Consider the following 12,005-nt stretch of genomic DNA (forward strand, 5'->3'; position numbering starts at 1 on the left):
CTCTTTCTTCTTTTTCCTTATTCTATATATAACTTATATAATTTCCTAAAGCCACTTGTATTAAATTGTATTATGAAGTGTACCTTTGGAAATTGAGTTTGGATTGGAATTGTAGTGTTCACTTAATTGGTCTCTTACTAATTTCCACTCATCTAGATCCAATTCTTTTTCCTTAGAGAACCAAAGAGATGTATGCTCTACAATTTTTAAAAGTTCAGTGATCTCCTCCAAAATTATAATCAATCCTTGTCTTTTCATAACCTTGACAATGCTTTCTAAATATTTTCCTTGAAGAGAAACAGAAGGCTGTTTTCTAGAAATCTGCTCCATTTCGCTGAAATTCTATTTTAATTCTTTAACAAAGTTTCCTTGTTGTTCTCACACTAATTCTGGGTCAGAGAGACTTTTCTATTGGATCAGGATCAGAGGCTTTTCCCCTGAAATCAGGATCCTCTCTGTCCCTCATTCAGGAGCCAAAGCAATTGTCAAAGGCAACATTTGAACCCAGCTCTTCCTAATTCTAAGTCTAGCATTCCATTTCTTATAACATATAATATAAGTGATCAAAAAAGAATACAAAATATAAAAAAATATCTTGTCCCTATATTGCTCAAGGATGCACCAACATCTTTGTCTCCCACCCCCACTTTGCACTATTGCTCCATGAGGAACCCTCAATCTCCCAAAACCTCAAGTCCCTCTGCATATGAACTACTGTTCCACCATACCTTTCCTCACTTTACTCTTTTTTCTTTTAAAAGTAATAGAGTAGTAGTTGAGTGGGTTTTTTTAGAGACAATTCAAACTGAAACAATAAAGATATCAGACTGAGATAAAAATGTCCATGGAACCAATATATTGGTTTACCATGAAAGAAAGAGGGGCTGAGATGAGGCAGGACTCATGAAAAAAATAAATCCAACTCATAATGAGTCTTGGATTTTAAAAGGTACCCTTCCTAAATTTATCACAAAGCACTTTTCACTTTGAGTGCCTATGCTATAAAGTTTGGAACCTTAAACAAGTGTGGAAGGGGAAAAAGGTTAGATTTGTGCCACTGGTACATTCAGAAGTCTTCATGCCTCAGTTACTTCCAAAGTTATTAGTGATGAACCTTCAGAAGATCTAAAAGAGTTACTAGCTTCTAGATTTGGGCAGTCTAAAGTATCTAGAATTACAAATAACAGTTTGAAATCATCTGTCTTTTAACCCTGATTTTATTTTATTTTAAAAATTAATTTTATAATTGTAACTTTTTTTGACAGTATCTATGCATAGGTAATTTTTTACAACATTATCCCTTGCACTCCCTTCTGTTCCGAATTTTCTCCTCCTTCCCTCCGCCCCCTCCCCTAGATGGCAGGCATTCCCATACATGTTAAATATTTAACCCTGATTTTAAATGAGTACCAAGATGCAGAAAGAGGAAATTACTTTTCTCAGATCACACAGGGAGCAAGGAACAGAAGTGGAACATAAAACTGGTCTTCTGATTCAATTCAATGAATAAATATTTATTAAATGCCTACTGTGTGCCAGTCTTTGAAGATATAAAGACCAATGTCTTTGAAGGCTATCCTTAAAAACCTTAGACTCTTGCAGGTAGAGATTACACATACATATAAAAGAGATATAGCCTAATTTGGAGGGAAGGGTGCTAGTAGCTAGGGGGCACCAGAAAGGTTCTAATTCTTTTCACTCTGCATATATCTTCTCATATGCATGTAATGTGTTGAGGCCACATGCACATAGGGAAGTACCAGACACTCTCAGTACAAATACCAAGAATGAAACAGTTCATACTCTCCAGGGTAGGGCTGGAATAGTGGACACCCCATAGCTAAATTTAATGTCTCAAGGGCCATCTAATCTAACCAATCATTTCCTCTACAACATGGCTGCAAGATGTGGCACAGTATCCAGTTGAGAGCTTCTAGTAATGAAAATCCCACGAACACATTAATGTAGCTAATTCCAATTTTGGACAGGTCTTGGTACTTGCCACAGTACTTGGTACCCTACCTCTCTGCAGCATTGCCCAAGTTGTCCTTGTTCTGCCCTCTAGGGTCAAAGAGAATAAATCCAAATCCATTTCTATAAGATAGTTTTTCAAATACAGCCATTAAGTCTGGACTAGTATACTGTCTTTCCAGTATAAGAATCCTTAGTTATTTTGACTAATTTTTGCAAGTCATCCTCTCCAATCTTTTCACCTTCCTAGTCCCTTTTCCTATGGAACTATTTGTCAATACTCCTCCAAAAGCCTGGTATCTAAAAGTGAACACAATACTTTAGATTCAATCCAATCTAGATTTAAATCAAGTGGAAAGTTTTTAGATCACAACTTCACTTTTTCTGGACACCATACCTACTCCAAGATTGTCCAAAATTATACTAACACCCCAATCACCAGCCACAATTTTTTGATATTAACTCACATGGAAACTTAAGTCCATCAAAATTTTGATATTTGATAAGTCCATCAAAAAACTGATATTCATCTAAGTTTCTCCCTTCCCCATAATCCTAAACTTCATTTATTTTATTTTACAGAAATTGCTCATAGCTTCCTTTTACCATGTTCTTTGATATATATTTCCAAGTTATGTCCCTCTCCCCACACACACATACATCTATTTACTGAGGTAAATTTAGTTGTTTGTTTTTTAAGAGATATTTCAAATAGGAAAACTTTGATTTCCAGTTTGATTTAAGTAGATTTCTTTATTGATGCTGTCATCATTGTCATTTCAGTTTTGTCTAACGCTCCATGATCTCATTTTGGCAAAGGTACTGCAGTGGTTTGCCAGTTTACCAATAAAAAAATTGGGACAAATATGGTTGTGACTTGCTCAGGATCATACAGCTAGGAAATGTCTGAGGCCAGATTTGAATTCAGGAAGATGACTCTTACTGACTCCAGGACTAGCACTTTATTCCCTGTTCCACCTAACTGTCTCTAAATAGGTTTCTCAATCCACCCTCATTTTATATTAGAGCCAATCCTGGCTTTACACAATATTTTTTTCTGTAGGTTGTAAATTCAACTCTTGTCCAACATGTATAGTTAATATAGCATGAAAATAAGCATAAACCTGAAACCTAATATATATATATATATGATGGGAGTCAGGTGATAGGCTATGTGGGAATTTTGAGTCCACTTTCTTTTCCCTGATTGGTTTTCAGAAAAGTCCTTGATGTGTTTCCTATAGACAGATGCTTGTCCCCTGGGAAATAACCAGGTACAGGACTTGGTATCACAGATCAATTTGAGGGTAAAACAAGTTTTATGGCATGAGACAAAAGGTGGAAATATGGGATGCCTAAATCATTTTATCTGTAATTAAGGATCATAATAGTAAGTCAATGCACATAGCAATTTAATAGTGTGCTTTATATATATTATTTCAATTGGTCACTATGACATCTATGTTACAGGTATTTTTGTCTGTATTTTACAGATGAAGAATCTCAATGATCAATCCATGGCCATACAACTAGTACATATAAGATGTGGGATTGGGAACAAGGCCTCTTGACTCCAAGTTAAGCACTTTTTAAAAGTGCACCATTAAGCCATTATTAGGATAAAGATGGACTCAATCAATGGCTCTTTGGTCAATCTTAAGTTCCCCAAATACTACAAATCTGGCCTTTTGCTTCACATTAATAGCAAAGGGTTCGTGAGAGGCAGCATTCCAATTTTTCTTGAGTAAAGTAAATGCTAAACTCTCCTTATCTGTCTCTGAAAGCATATATTTATGCAACAAGTCTAAACTTCCTTAGGCCAAGAGATTTAGCTAATAATAGACTTCAAGGCATCTCAAAACTCTCAAGTGCCAAAGAAGTACAGAATAGTAACCAAAATGAAAACTAGCAGCAATAGTAAGAGATGTGACACTTCTTTCTCAAGTACTATAGAGGAGATGGAGGGACCATGGTGGATACACTCAGAAGGAGACAATGAGTTCTCTAGTCTGATGATGTTCAATCACCTGCTCACAGATAATGGGATGTTGAGCTATAAGTGAAAAGACTGCTATCAAGGAGGAGTGACTTGGGAAAAGGAAAAGGAAAAAAATTTAAATCAATAATTACATATATTATTATAGATAAATTAATTTCATGGAAACTGATGAGATCAAATGAAATAGTAGCAAGAAATTAGAAAAGAGAACCCAGAAAAAGGTTTTGGGAACAACCAAAGTGAATAGACATGACTTGGCTAAAGATCTAGCAAAGAAAACTGAAAAGTGGTTAGATAAGTATGAGAATGAGGTGAAAGCAACATCACAAAAATCCTAGTTAGAACTTCTAGGAGTAGAAGATCAACAGCATCAAAAGCTTCCAAAAGGTCAAAAATGATGAGACTTAATTTAAAAGACCACTATATTTGGGAATTAGGAAATCACTGATAACTTTGGAGAAAATTATTCCAATTCAATGACCAAAAACTAGATTGCCAAGAAAATAGAACAGAGGAAATAGAGGCATCTAACATAGACAGCTTTATCAAAAAATTAGAGGAAAGATATAGAAAGATAGTTAATGAGAAGAGTCAGATTCCATATTAGGTTTTCCAAGTAGTTGGAATCACGGAGAATAAATAAGTTTATGTAGGCACCAAGAAAGAACCAGTAGATAGAGAAATATTGAAGATTAGAGAGAGTAAAGTTGATAGCAAGGGGAATCTGTTGGGGAAAATAGGAGGAGATAAGATCAGTGTAGAGAAAATTATCTTAGCTACTAGAAGGACTCTCTTCATCTGAAACTGTAATGAAGGAAAAGATGGTGAGAGAAGATTTCTGAGTGATGTGAGAAGAGGATAGAATAGGCAAATGACTTCATTTTTTCAATGAAAGATAGTTCTTATTTACAAAGGTTGAAAAAAGGGTACTGTGGAAGGCTTGAAGGAAAAAAAAAATGTTGTAGAAAGGGTGTTGTGAAATTATTGAAGAGCCACTGTAGAAAATGTTTAAATGATTAGAGAATAGATGCTCTATTACTGCTGCATAGAACCAGTTGATATTAGAAAACAAAGTTGTAATGGACTCAAGAAACTTGGATTTGTGATTTTTCTCTTTCCTTATTAAGTAGCATTTGAATAGGAATGAAGAAGATGGATGATATGAATAATCCAGAGTTAGGGCTGACAAAGCATGATTGTTAGTAAGACAAGAGAGTAAGAGATTCAAGAATAGAAAATACTGTAGAATTAAACAGATTCAATAGATGGTTGGGATAGGAAAGGTAGTGTAACCAGTGCAAAGTTAATGGAAACAAACTGAAGAATTGATGGAATGAAGGCAATGATGACATGAGGAACAGGGTAAGAGATCATAAACAATAAGGAAAGATATAATAATCAATTATTATCATAAAATGAAATTTCAGATGTTGTAAACATGAAAGTGGAATACTTATGGATGAAAGAAAAGCCAAAAGTATGACCAAATATCTATACAACTAAGATGGAGTGTAGAAGGTCATTGAAACTGAGTGAATTTCAGAATGAGGAAACTGGGGTATATAAAGGAGCATTAATATATATGTTGAAGTTCCCTAATACAAAGGCAAGATCTGGGATAGAAAAAATAATGTAAACAAGCCACTAACCTGATTGAGAAAAGAAAACAAATGGCATTAAACATGTAGGGGGGAGAAGGAGAGAAAGAGAGAGAGAAAGGAAGAGAGGGAGAGAGGAAGGAAAGGAGGGGGAGAGAGAAGGAAGGAGGAGGGAGGGATGGAGGGAGAGAAATAGAAAAGCAGAGAGGGAAAGAGGGAGGGAAGAAATGATGGAAGAAGGGAAAGAGAGAAAAAGACAGAGCTAGAAACTGAGGGAAAGATTGACAGACTGCGGGGGTTGTGGGGAGAAGAAAGAGAGAGAACAATCACCAGGATCTAGATAGAGTGATAAATGTGGATAGTATCAACCTTGATGAATTTAATGAATGATAGTAATAGAAAGAGAATATCAGGGCAGCTAGGTGGTGCAATGGACAGAGCACCAGCCTTGAATTCAGGAGGACCTGAGTTCAAATCTGATCTCAGATACTTAACGCTTCCTAGCTGTGTGACCCTGGGCAAGTCATTTAACCCTAGCCTCAAAAAGAAAAAAAAAAAAAAAAAAAGGAAGAGAATATCAAAGTGGCAATCAGTGAGGTAAGGGTTTGTGTAAAATGTAGTAATAGAAAGGGTAGTTGGGGTGCATTATCATTAGAAGGAACTCTGGTCTTATTGAGTGACAAAAAGTGGAAGGAGTAAGAAATGGAAAAGTTTAGGTTTCATGGAAGTTTGTTAATTATAGAGCAGGCATTCCAGAGGATAGAGTGGACAGAGGTAGGAATATCTCAAGCAGAACACAGGAGAAATAAGATTGGGTCATTGGCAGCCTTTCTATATTTCAGTTCATGATAAATATTGAAGGTGCCATTGTAGAGTTTATAGGACCTATACACCAAAGTCACTATACAATTTTGCACATTGAAATTGATGGTACACTAATTCACTATTGCTAGAATTGTAAACTTATCCAATTGTTTTGAAGGGTAATCTGGAGTTATACCCAATATTAGGTCTGTTTCTGAAGTAAATAGCAGAAAAATAAAATAATTCATATGTTCTAAAATATTTATAGCAGCTCTCTTTGTGATGGCAAAGAACTAGAAATTGAAAAAATGCCCGCAAATTAAGGAATGGCTAAATAATTTGTGGTATCTGATTACAAAAGAAATGATAAGCTGATTGATTTAAGTAAAACATGGAAAGACTTGTATGAAATAATGTAGATGAAATGATTACAAATATTCAAAATCAATTACAAAGAACCTATGAAGGAGGATGGGATCTATACCCAGGGAAAGAACTAATAAGTACAAGTATATATCCCATGGTTTTGATGAGGTTTAGATTTGGGGTACCCAAATGAAATTAGGGGTTCTGGTGGTCAGGGAGTTAAATAAGGTCTAGTGGTGGTACAAGGGTAGGGAGTTCTGAGGTGGAGCAGAGGTCCTCTGTAAAGGAATTTACAGACCCCAAAACCTAGATTGATAAAAGAGGTTTACTTTGGGCATTAGAAGTAAAGTTAAAAGTCTAGTTGAGGAAATAGGTGAGAGTAAAGAGGCACTGGAAACAGTATCCCAGTGGGCAGAGACCCTTGGTATGTCAAGCATAGCATAGCATGACATGTTTGGAGCCTCTGCAAAGAGAGGAGTTTAGTTTGGCTCTTTTATAATGAGAGATTTAGCTAAAGGGGGCCTCTGGGTGGAGTCCCAGTTGGCTCAGATCCCGTGGTGGCTGGGATAAGCCTAAATCTCCTATTGGAATTCAAAGGGATACTTTTGACCAAGATTTGTGAATCAAAAGTCCTAGCTTCTTGAATTGATAATGCATCAGCCAGGAGAAGCTGGGAGTAATGTGAATCACAAATCAATCACAAAGGATCACAAATCAGTTTCTTAAAGGGACCACAACCCACTTCATTTCCCCCTCAAGCAGTTAAAACTTAAATTCATATAAGAGAAAAAAAGGACTTGGGGCATTGAGGCAGAATTGGAGATTTTCTCCTTCAAGGATTTTCAGAGTTGGAGGTCCCCTCTTCAGTTTTACATGTATACATAGCTTTAAATCTAATGATAGCCTTCTCAGAACAATAAGGGGTGGGGCAAGGAAAGGGGATTTAAAAAGTACACAGCAGAGAACAAAAGAAAAGTTAGAAGGAAACAAAGAAAAGCAAGGTAGTTTTGAAAATGGTGTACACAATTTTTTTTTAAGCAAATTTTTTTTTTTAAAGCAAAATGGAAATTTATGATTTTACATTGATCCTCTTTTTACATTTTACTGTGTTCATGGAATTTTTTTTTTTTTTTACTTTTTGAACTTAAGCTCAAACTGAAATTTTAAAAAACATATTGAAATTTGGGATTGAGAGCTAGGAGTCCATACTGAGCAGTCTGTCTTCAAAGCATTCTAAATATTGTTTTTTTGCTGTGAATTTTAATGGATCTGGAATTTAATGGATCACAGATATGGGTATTGTTTCTAATGGTCCATATCATAGCTCATCCATGCCTACCAGTTCTGAGAAACTTGTATTCATGTTGTTCCATAAATCTGCCACAGGTGGGAACTCATTAGAAAGATATCAATGTAGTACACAGGGTGTCCATCAGCATTTATACCTCAGTTCACCTTGGGATTGACCCATCTCTTCTCCCATCCATACAAATTTCTAATAATATCCATTATATCATTTTTTTATGTTTAATGTTTTTAAAGAATATATTGGAGTCTTCTCACCCACAAATACATCATTTGCTTTTTCATTGCCCTTCAGTAAGCTTCAACTTCATTTCTTCAGAGACGATTGTATTCCATACTTTGCTGCCATGCAATATAACTAGCTCAAAATTGGTGGTAGGAAAAGTTAAACATTAGTTAAAGAAATAAAGAAGCACCATCTAGCCTTCAAATTCTGGTTGAAATTGAAAAGATAAACAAATTTGGAATAGAGAATGCAATCCATCCTGAAATAATCACATGATTGAGAACACTATATCTAAGATCCAAACTGATTTTTAGCTATGCAGAACAAATTAACAGGATTTGAAACAGGTACTTCCTAAGGAGAGTAAAACCCAAGGAGAATACAGATCTTCAATGTCTTACCTTAGTTTACTCTCAGTTTTTAAGTGGTGCTGACCAAAGAAATTCATGACACTAAGGGAGGTGCATATGAATGTAAGAAGGCTGGGCTCCCCAAAGTGAAATGGAATGTCCATTAAGGGAAAGAAGAGAAAATACCTGGTTATCCAGTAAACATTGATTTTAGAAGGCAATTTTAAAAACAGGGAAAAAATAGAAGATGGTCAAAGTTCAGGACAAGCTGACTGAACAAAAATAGTTCCCAGTGCTCAGAGTCATTCTAGGACAGGATGTACTTATTTTTTCTTCACTTTATATCTGCTTCATTAAAAATCCCTGAAACTCACTGATATTTCTACTAAGAATTTTAGATATTTCAGATCACTTTAATATGACCCAGCCTCTCTTGTTGAAAGACAAAAGAGAAAGCATAAGTTTGGAAAAGGGAAAGCTCAGAGGCTCTGCCATCAAACTCTGCTAGGAGTAGAGAACCTGCTGTTTAAGGATAATAAAGACATATCATATAAAATAAGGCACACCATATAATAAAGAGGAAACTTTAGTCATAGGTAGTCTGAGGCATCATCTTATTCAACCCATCCATTTTACAGATGAGAAAATTACCCAGATGGAATGTGAATGACTTTAGGAGCATTACTTATCTGTCTAGAATCTAGAACCTGAAATTCAAGGTTTAAATAATACATTTTCCCCACTGGGATACTAATGCATTGTTAGTGTATTTGTGAAATGATCCATCCATTTTGGAGAGCAGTTTGGAAATAAGTTCAAAAGGCGATCAAACTGTGTATACCCTTTGATCCAGCAATGTCACTATTGTGTCTATATTGTAAAGGGATCATAAAAGAGGGGGAGGGTCCATATATGCAAAAGTGTTTTAGGAATCCTTTTTGTAATGGCAAGGAATTGGAAATTGACCACTAATTAACTGAATAAGGTATATGAATATAATGGAATGGAATTGTTCTCGAAGAAATGATGAAAAGGCTGATTTCAAGAAAAACCTGGAAAGACTTACATGAACTGATTCTGAGTGAAGTGAGCAGAACCAGAACACTATATACAGAACCAGCAAGATTATGTGATGATAAACTACGATAGACTTGGCTTTTCCTAGCAATATAATTTGTCCAAGACAATTCTAATAGATTTTGGATGGAAAATGCCATCCACAGCTAGAGAGAGAACGATAGGGATTGAATATACATGAAGCTTAGTATTTTTACCTTTTTTGTTTGCTTTTTCTCATATGTTTTTCCCTTTTGATCTGATTTTTCTTGCATAAAATGATAAATATGGAAATATGTTTAAAAGGATTGTATATGCATAACCTATATCAGATTGCTTGCTGTCTTGGGGAAGAAGGATGTAACAGAAGGAGAGAGAAAATTTTAGAACACAAAATCTCACAAAAATAAATGTTGGAAACTATATTTACTTGTAACTAAAAAATAAAATACTATTGAGGAAAAAATAATATATTTCCTTGCATAGAACTTCAAGTATAGTAGATGGAAAAAAGTCAAGAAAATAGCAATATAAATCAACCAACAGTTATTTATTAAATGTGTACTGTGTGGCAGACACTGATCTTTAGATAAATGGGGATAAAAGGCAAAGCAAGACTAGTCTCTTCCCACAAGTAACTTACATTCTCTGGAAGAGATAACATATAAGTTGGTATAAGTAGAATACATAGTAAATAGATGAAAGGTAGCCTTAGAGAAGAAGGTACTGATAACAGAAGGGAAGAACACACTTTCTACAGGAGGTGGTGAGTGAGGGGACTCTTAAAGAAGTCAAAAGCTGAGGTTAAGAGGGAGAAAATTCCAGGCAAGAGAAACAGACAGTATAAAGACAAGGAGATGAATCCTCATATGTGAGCTACAAGTGGGGCTATTATCTCTGGAAGACAATGTGCAATTAATTTTAAAAATGGAAACATAATAATGGGCAATGTTAATACCTTCAAATACCAGAATAATTTCTATTTGATTCTAGAGGTAAAAGGGAGCCATAAGAATTTATGAAGGGTAGAGGAAAGGTGATATGGGCAGATTTATGATTTAGGGAAATCTCCTTGGAAGCTGTGTAGTTGGATTGGAATAAGGAAAGACTTGAGATAGGTAATCTAATTAGAAGGCTCTTGCAATGATCAAAGTGAGAAGTGAAAGAAATCTACACCAGGTGAATAGAAAGACTTAGAGTTATCTATGGAAAAGAAATTTACAAGAGATTTTTAAAAATTTAAACATTTTTTATTTAAAATCTTGAGATAAAAATTCTATTTTTTTCTTCTATCTCCTCCCTCCTCCCTGTATTATTTGTTCAGGTTATATATGTACAATTATGTAATACATTTTCATATTAGGCATTTTGTGGGGGGGTTAGGGTTTTTTATTTTATTACAGCTTTTTATTTACAAAACATATGCATGAGTAATTTTTCAACATCAGATCTAGCAAGAAAAAAAAAACCTGAGAAGGAAAATAAAAATGCAAGCAAACAATAACAGAAAGAATGAAAATTCTATGTTGTGGTCTACTCTCAGTTCCTGTAGTCCTCTCTTTGGGTATAGATGACTGAATAATTGCAACTGGTTTGAATCATCTCATTGTTGAAGAGGGCCATGTCCATCAGAATTGATCATCATATAGTCTTGTTGCTGGTTACAATGATCTCCTGGTTCTGATCATTTCACTTAGCCTCAGTTTATGTAAGCCTCTCCAAGACTCTCTGAAATCATCCTGCTGATTGTTTCTTACAAAACAATAATATTCCATAACATTCACATACTATAATCTATTCAGCCTTTCTCCAACTGATGGGCATCCATTCAGATTCCAGTTTCTAGCTACTACAAAAAGGACCGACACAAACATTTTTGCACATGTGGGTCTCTTTCTCTCATATTAGGCATTTTGCACAAGAAAATTCAAATGAAAGGAAAAATGAGATAGAACTGGAAAGCTAGGTAAGCACCACACAGTGGAGGGCATTGAATGTCAAGAATAAGAAGCACTTAGTATGAATAGAATCATCAAAGCATCTTAAACAGGCAGGATTGTGGCATGAGTAGAAATCTGTATAGAAAATAGGTTAGTCTGGTAATGATATAAAGAGAGGAAATGAAGGCAGGAAAGTCTAAGAGCAACAGATATAGCCTTGACCAATGACCCTAATCCCTTTCTTGCTGGGTCAGTCTCCCTATAGCTACTATTCAGCAAAAGTCAAGCATCTCTCCTGAAGTGTCTGAGCTCACAAGACAGCTTATTTTCTTGCTGTCCTAAGGGAAAGGACCCTGAGCTGGCTCAGGATTTACTAAGGAGCCTCCACCC

Source organism: Sminthopsis crassicaudata, chromosome 4, assembly GCF_048593235.1.
Source record: "Sminthopsis crassicaudata isolate SCR6 chromosome 4, ASM4859323v1, whole genome shotgun sequence".
Classification (NCBI taxonomy): Eukaryota; Metazoa; Chordata; class Mammalia; order Dasyuromorphia; family Dasyuridae; genus Sminthopsis; species Sminthopsis crassicaudata.